The sequence below is a fragment of the Perca fluviatilis genome, chromosome 23 (assembly GCF_010015445.1).
Source record: "Perca fluviatilis chromosome 23, GENO_Pfluv_1.0, whole genome shotgun sequence".
NCBI lineage: Eukaryota > Metazoa > Chordata > Actinopteri > Perciformes > Percidae > Perca > Perca fluviatilis.
This window is the reverse complement of record NC_053134.1, coordinates 2,077,944-2,086,197: the sequence shown is the minus strand read 5'-3', so window position 1 is coordinate 2,086,197 and position 8,254 is coordinate 2,077,944.

The following is an 8,254-nucleotide window of genomic DNA, read 5'->3' as shown; positions in this document are numbered from 1 at the left end:
CGTATCTGATCAGTCGGGGCCTTTTCATTTGGTCGTCGAGGCTGAAAGTGTGAATCCAGACGAATTATTACCCCACGATCTTTACCACTGAGTTTTCTTTTTTTTTTGAGGGGTGGAAAAAAAACCTCCCAGATAAAAAATAAATAAATAGAAAGTCCAGTCGATTTGGTTTTACAAATTAATTCCTCACAGTAACAGTTAATTTCTTTTAATGAACGTGTCGGGGATTTAGTGCGTCTGCTGAGTGTTTTTTTTGTTTTTTCTGCTCTGGAATCTATTTATTGTGTCGGCAGGATTTGTACTCTTTCACTGATTGAACTTCGTGGTGTGAATGTCCCGAAAAAGCAGCGTGGAAGGGAAGAGTGAGTCAGACGCGTTCTTTTTAATTTTCTGTAAACATGGACTCTGTTGTTTTTCCAAGTGTCCTTTGTGTGGCCTTTTGGCTCGGCCTTCGAAACGAGGCACGCTGTCATCGTCTGAACATTTGTAAAAGACCTTATCGAGGAATAAAAGGAAACTTACAACAACAAATGCTCTGCTGCTTTTTTTTTAACTCTTCTGTTTTTATTTAGACTTTCAGCTCCGTAAAGATGAAATGGTTAAAGATGCTCTGCCTGGTTTACAGTGTTGGGAAAGTTCACTTTCTACATGAACTAGTTCTAAGTTCAGTTCACAAATGTTAAAATGATCTAGTTCAGTTCATAGTTCATACTTCAACATTTTGAACTAAATTCACAGTTCCAAAAATGAACTAAGTTCTTTGTTTCCATATGTTGCCGTGAGCTATTATTTTTCTAAGTTATTGCCACAGCCTAAATATAGAACCACAGACAGCAATTATTATATCAGTTTTAACACTGAAACTCTGCGTCAGATTTCATCTTCATATCCAATCAGTTAAGCGTGCCGTTTCAGGTTTTCTGTGGATGGGACTGAAGTTTTTGGATTTTCTTTTTGAAAGCCGGCAATGTATGGCAAGAAATGTCAATTTTTCACATCCTCACCGGCCTTTTTTTGTCAGTTTTAAATGCTCATACGAAGCCTCCACGCTGCTGTCGCCTCCACGCTGCTTTTATGACTCATGCAGCGGTCCGACACTGGTGATATTGGGCGTTTTTTCCTGTTTACGGTGTGTTTTAGCCCTGGTTTTCAGCCTGGAAGGCTCTGTAGAAATCTGGCGCCCTATTGGACGAAGTTAAACTGAGAGAGCGTGCCGTTCAGACACCAGAATGAAGGAGTTCACGGTAACGTTCATCAGGCGGTAATACGGTACGTTCACCCAAAATATGAACGAGTTCATGAACTACGCGTTCAGGTACAACACTGCTGGTTTAGTTGTTGAGCCTCAAATGTCCGTTTTAGAAAGCCAGCGGTGGAAGAAGTGTTCAGATAATTTTCCTGCAGTAACGGTACTAATACCACTTTCTGCACGGATTGAGAAATGAGACAAAAACATCAAAAGGAAAAACAGAGAAAACGTTAAAAGAAGCAACAAAAATAGACAAGAACTTAAAAAAAAGAGACTGTCAGACTTCAGAATGTCTGCACGACGATTGGATGAGCTACTTGGCAACATGACATGACTTTGCGTAAACCTACACGCCACTTTCCTAAAGCCAAGTGGCGTGTTATCTGGACGCATTCTCAGCTCTCCACGTGGACGACTACGCTGTATACAGCGCACGTAAACATGCGTGTTATCGTGAGAAGGTCATGCTTGCATATCCCTTGTGTTGTCCTTCGGGTCCCAGTGACCCGAAGGACAACACAAGGATTATGTACTTCCCTTTACTTTGTTGAGAATTGCTCTCTAAACAAGGGTTAATACAGCACCTTAGTTCTTGTTTGTACAGCATTTTGGTCAGCTTAAACTGTGTTTAAATGTGTTCTAGAAATAAACTTTACTTACTTACTTTACAAGAAACCGGTTTTAGAGAGCAATTCTCAACAAAGTAAACGGAAGTACATCATCCTTGTGTTGACAACACAAGGGTTAGAAAATATATAAAATACGGAGAAGAACGACAAAAACACGCTTAGGAAAACAAACCGTTGGGTTTAGGAAACAAACATCGGGGGGGGGGAAGGCTTAAAGAAAAATAAAAACCAGCTGAAAATCGCTACAGGCAGGACGCGGCCTCGGCTCTCCTGGTGGAAGTCCTGTTTTACCCATCAGCCACCACAACCAGCCTCCTTACAGACCTACGTCCCTTTATGCTACTCGCTACGGCGATCATTCACTCGTAATGTAGGTCGATGGCGGGCGAATTGCGTTGATAAACACGCTAAAAAGCGATTGAGTCTTGATAACACGCCAAAATGGCATATCGTCACCTTCCTAAAATAATTGCCTAAGTCATTATTTAACAAATTATTTTGTTGCCTAAATCATCTCCTCATGGTGCTGGCCACCTCTGGTGAAATTGCCTAAATCCTCAGTTGAACAGGTCAATATATTGTTTGTGTTGTGTTTTTAGTTTTTTATGTTTTTGTTTGTTTGGTTTGGTTTTGTGGGTTTATTGTTTTTTTATTATGTTTTTTTTTTAAATAATATGGAAAATAAATTTTTAAATAATTGTTGTTTTTTAAATTTATAAAAATTTTAAGGATTTTTGTGTTGTATGTTGAATGGTGGGGGTTTTTGGGGTTATTTTTTTTTTAAAAGTGAAAAGGCGGGGGGGGGGGGGGGGGGGGGGGGGGGCAGGTGGGGGGGGGGGTGGGGGCAAGGGTAAGGAGAAAAAAAAAAAAAAAAAAAAAAAAGGGGGAAAAATAAAAAAAGGGAAAAAACAAAGGGGATGTTGTGGTGATGAGAGTGAGGAAGAGGGGAAAAAAAGGGGATTAGTTTTTTTTTTTTTTTTTTTTTTTAGGAGGGGGGGGGGGAAAGAAAAAAAAAAAAAAAAAGAAAAAAAAAGAAAATTTTTTTTTTTTTTTTTTTTTTTTTTTTTTTTTTTAAAAAAAAAAAAAAAAAAAAAAAAAAAAAAAAAAAAACGAAGAGGTATTTTTTTTGTTATTTTTATTTTAAAAAAAAAAAAAAAGTAAAAATACAAAATTTTGGAAACTAAGCAACAGAAGTCTGATGACAACATGCACATTAACTGTGTCTGTGTAACAAAAGCCATGATGAGCGTTCAACAACGAAAAAAGGTTTTAACTCTCCGGTTGTCCTCGGGTTCAAATTTGACCCCTTTTCAAAGTTTCTACGTCAAAAACCTCTAGCCCGGGTAAACCCTGACCAACTTCTGGCAAATTAGAGACTTGCTCTGCCAGTCAGTCTGGCCAAGAGCCCATTCAAGCCCATTTCCAATGTTTTCAAATCGAGGCACCAATCACAACGGTTGGGGAGGGCTCTACACCAATCACAACGGTTGGGGAGGGCTCTACACCAATCACAACAGTTGAGGAGGGCTCTACACCAATCACAACAGTTGAGGAGGGCTCTACACCAATCGCAACGGTTGAGGCGGGCTCTCTCCCACGCTCAGTTACAGCTGAGGAGGGCTTTCTTTCAACCAAATTGCCCAAAAATAACTGATGGTTGCATACACAAAACAGGCTGTGATTATCTGTCAACACAGGTTTCTCTGATCTTAACTATTAGTCAAAATAATTCACAATTTCTGTTGTTTTTTTTTATCGAAAATTAGGTATAATTTAATACGAATGAGGTCTATTGACCATGAATTCCATTAATAAGTGTTAAACTAGTGGTCATTATTTGGCTAAGAAGATGTAACAGAACTGGGGGATAATTCATTTATACGTTGTGCTTTAAGAACCGGCTGAAGGGACCGAGGACAGACCGCCAAAACACAAAAATCCACTTTTTCTGACATTTTTCTCCCCTTTTTTGACACTTTTGGTGCTTTTTTTTTATTTATTTTTTTTATGTTTTTGGCGCTCTTTTGTTGTTGCTGTTTTACACATTTTTTCTCTACCGTGTATAAACACCACTAACGCCAACTTATTACCAGTTTTACATGTAAAGCACAGGCCAAAAGTTTGGACACACCTTCTCATTCAATGTGTTTCCTTTTTATTTTCATGACTATTTACATTGTAGATTCTCACTGAAGGCATCAAAACTATGAATGAACACATATGGAATTATGTACTTAACAAAAAAGTGTGAAATAACTGAAAACATGTCTTATATTTTAGATTCTTCAAAGTAGCCACCCTTTGCTTTTTTTGATAACTCTGCAAACCCTTGGTGTTCTCTCAATGAGCTTCATGAGGTAGTCACCTGAAATGGTTTTACCTTCACAGGTGTGCTTTGTCAGGGTTCATTAGTGGAATTATTCCCCTTATTAATAAAAAAAGCAAAGGGTGGCTACTTTGAAGAATCTAAAATATAAGACATGTTTTCAGTTATTTCACACTTTTTTGTTAAGTACATAATTCCATATGTGTTCATTCATAGTTTTGATGCCTTCAGTGAGAATCTACAATGTAAATAGTCATGAAAATAAAAAGGAAACACATTGAATGAGAAGGTGTGTCCAAACTTTTGGCCTGTACTGTAATTTTGGAATCCATGGTCAATAAATCTCACTTCACAAAATTATACTTAATCCTGGAGATAAAAAAAAGAAGCAGAAATTATGAATTATTTAGACGAATATTAAAAAGGAAGGATAATCACAGACTGGTATATGTCAACGTTCCTTTGGGATACAGTTTCAAAACTGTAAATAAATAAATTAAAATGCTAAAATTTTTTTTAACAAAACACCCCAAATTCAATGAAAGTAGAGATCCGATCTTTTGTTGTACTTATGAAACACCTTGCATGGAATCATCCATCGGTGTTATTTTTGGGTAATTAAAATCCCCTTTTTTTAACCTGAAAAAGGGGATATTCTTTATGTGAAATGTAGGTTAACAATGATTGCGTATTCTTGTGTTTATCGTTAGGTTCATCTACCTTGATTAATATATTTGGTTCCCCCGAAATTGCATGTGACCCCCCCAGCCTGGCCCCTCCATTTGAAATGGTCTAGAACCGCCTCCGTTAAAAAAGAAACCCATATTTCTGATATAGAAATTTAGAAAATGGGTCAAATTTTGACCCCCGAAGACAACACAAGGGTTGAAAAAAAACATTTTCTAAAAAGACGAGCGTTTTGCAGTCGTTTCTTTTGCTCGTCGTATCAGGCGCTCCTCGGTCAAAGCCGCCTTTAGCCATCGATCAGCGTGGATACATTCAGCTGGACTAACTAGAAAACTACATGGCCCATAACACTGGAGAGAGAAAAGTGCCCCGTGGGATATTACACACAGAAAAATAAACAACAGTTTGATCGAGGATGGCTTCCAATCAGTCGCTGATAATAGAGCTCAACAGTGAGGTTCTGGGAGTCAAAAAGAAAAAGACGTTCGTTTTCTCTCCCTAAAGGACTTTAATCATCCCAGAGTGTGTGGCTGCAGCCTGGAGACCTCCCGTCTCATGCCTGGGCGTGTCCAACGGTAAATTCAGATGTTCAGAATACAAAATCGTGGAAAATAAACTGAATAAATCCCACCCGCACATATAAACACGCAACTGCTCTGCTAGCTCCTTCGTGCTGGAACTAAAGACATCTGCTGAAATAATAATTGTATTCGTTAGCATGACTGCTGTGCCGTTTAGTTCAAAAACACCAAAGTACGAAAACATAGCGGACCAGACGCAAGCTTTTATTTTGAAAGCTCGGGGACGGCACCAACCGAGAAGTCATGAGACGAGAGCTTAGACCGTATATATGAACTGGACCAGCAGACCCCGAGTCTCTGGACCAGAGACCAGAAGCATATCAGAAGTCTCTTTCCCGGTGCTGGCTGAGCGTTACTGAGCAGCCTCCAACTGAGCTTGAAGACGTAGATGTGACGTGAGCAACCTGTCTGAAAGTGTGAAGTCTTCTGGTAGCTGTGCCGAGAGAAATCTCAATCATTCCCAATCTTACAGAGACGGAGAGCGTAGGTATATGTAAGGAGATAACATAGGCACAGGCTAATTACTGATCACTAACATGCTAGTTAACATTAGTCATTAAACCTAAACAGCTAATGGAAGTCCAAACTGCCTGTGAGCTTCTCCTGTACTATACGGTAATTCCTCTACTGTGTGACAGTAAGTCTCGTGGTTATGACCCAATCGTTAGCCTATTGTTATAAAGCGTCTGCTACGGAGCCATAACGTGAGGTACAAGGTAATGGAGCCTTTTATACATTGTCGTGTTTCTTTAGAAATAAACAACGGACAAATAGAGTCTTTAAACTCTTCAGATGTAAAGTTATTCTCTGTCAAAGTGACGTCAGAATGAATGGGAGTCAATGGGATGCTAACGGGAGGTGATGGCCAGGTAGCAACAAAATGGCGCCATAGGAGCTACGCATTCCGGGGAGAGGCTTACCCCCATTGGTCAGGAGGTCTCCAGGCTGCAGCCATACCCGACTCTGACCATCAGCCATGAAGTCAAGACTGACCCCGAGCTGTGGCGATGTGAAACCAAAAGTTCCTGGCCCCTCGCAGATTTTTGATTCGGCCCGAAATATTAATTTAAGTGCACAAAACCCTGGAAATCAACATTGGGAAAAAACATATTTTTTTTTACTACACTACCCACAATCCTAAGTGCTGAGCGATTGTTGGAACTCGCCATTACCGTGGAACAGCTTCTACACAGTCAGGTACCGTACCTTTGGGCTGTTTTGCCGTTTTCAAAATGTTCTTTTGCGCCAAAATGAAAATGTTTTATGGTCCCGATTCATCTGGCAGCTGATTGGTTTAAAACTCCTTCTATCAGCGTTTAATGAGAGAGATATTAAACCCCTCTGGAACCAGAACTGGCCGGTCACTGTTGAGCTCTATTACTTAACAACAACAACAACAACAACTGTTCCCGTGATCAGTTTCTCGGTTAAATCACGAAAACATGAGACACCAAAATCTGCAACAAAATCAGAGACCGTTTCAAATATCAAAATCTTGGATATTTTGTCCCCAACGTTGGATTCTAATTCAGACAGAGGGTCTGACTACTTCAGGACGTCCTGTAGAAACTAAAGGAAACTGTGGTGAGAGATGAATAAACTAAACTAAACTAAAGAATGTGTGGTGAGAGATGAATAAAGCTGCTTTTCCTTCGGTTCAAACATTTAAAACAGATTTACAATAATTTCTATTAACGAGATATTAATCTACAAATACTGACGAGATCAGCATCTTCGAGAATTATTAACAGGAACTGAATTGACTGTGTGTGTGTGTGTGTGTGTGTGTGTAAGTGTGTGTGTTTGTCTGCGTGTGTTTGTTTGTGTGTTTGTTTGTTTGTTTGTTTGTGTGTGTGTGTGTGTGTGTCCGCGCTTGTCTTTGTGTGTGTGCGTGTGTTTGTCTGCATGTGTGTGTGTGTGTCTGTGTGTGTGTTTGTGTGTGTTTGTGTGTGTCTGTGTCTGTGTGTGTGTGTGTGTGTCTGCGTGTGTGTTTGTGTGTGTCTGCGTGTGTGTTTGTGTGTGTCTGTGTGTGTGTGTGTGTCTGCGGTGTGTGTGTGTCTGCGTGTGTGTTTGTGTGTTCTGTGTGGGTGTGTGTGTGTCTGCGTGTGTGTTTGTGTGTGTCTGTGTGTGTGTTTGTGTGTGTCTGCGTGTGTGTTGTGTGTGTGTGTGTGTGTCGCGTGTGTGTTTGTGTGTGTGTCTGCGGGTGTGTTTGTGTGTGTGTGTGTGTGTCTGCGTGTGTGTTTTGTGTGTGCGTGTCTGTGGTTTTGTGTGTGTCTGTGTGTGTGTGTGTGTGCGTGGTGTTTGTGTGTCTGTGTGGGTGCTTGGTGTGTGTGTGTGTGTTGCGTGTTGTTTGTGTGTCTGCGTGGTGTTGTGTTGTCTGTGTGTGTGTGTGTGTGCGTCTGTGTGTGTGTGTGTGTCTGCGTAGTGTTTGTGTGTGTCTGTGTGTCTGTGTGTGTGTCTGCGTGTGTGTTTGTGTGTGTCTGCGTGTGTGTTTGTGTGTGTCTGTGTGTGTGTGTGTGTCTGCGTGTGTGTGTGTGTGTGTGCGTGTGTGTTTGTGTGTGTCTGTGTGTGTGTCTGTGTGTGTGTCTGCGTGTGTGTTTGTGTGTGTCTGTGTGTGTGTCTGCGTGTGTGTTTGTGTGTGTCTGTGTGTGTGTCTGCGTGTGTGTTTGTGTGTGTCTGCGTGTGTGTGTGTGTGTCTGTGTGTGTGTCGCGTGTGTGTTTGTGTGTGTCTGCGTGTGTTGTGTCTGTGTGTGTGTGTGTGTCTGCGTGTGTGTGTGTGTCT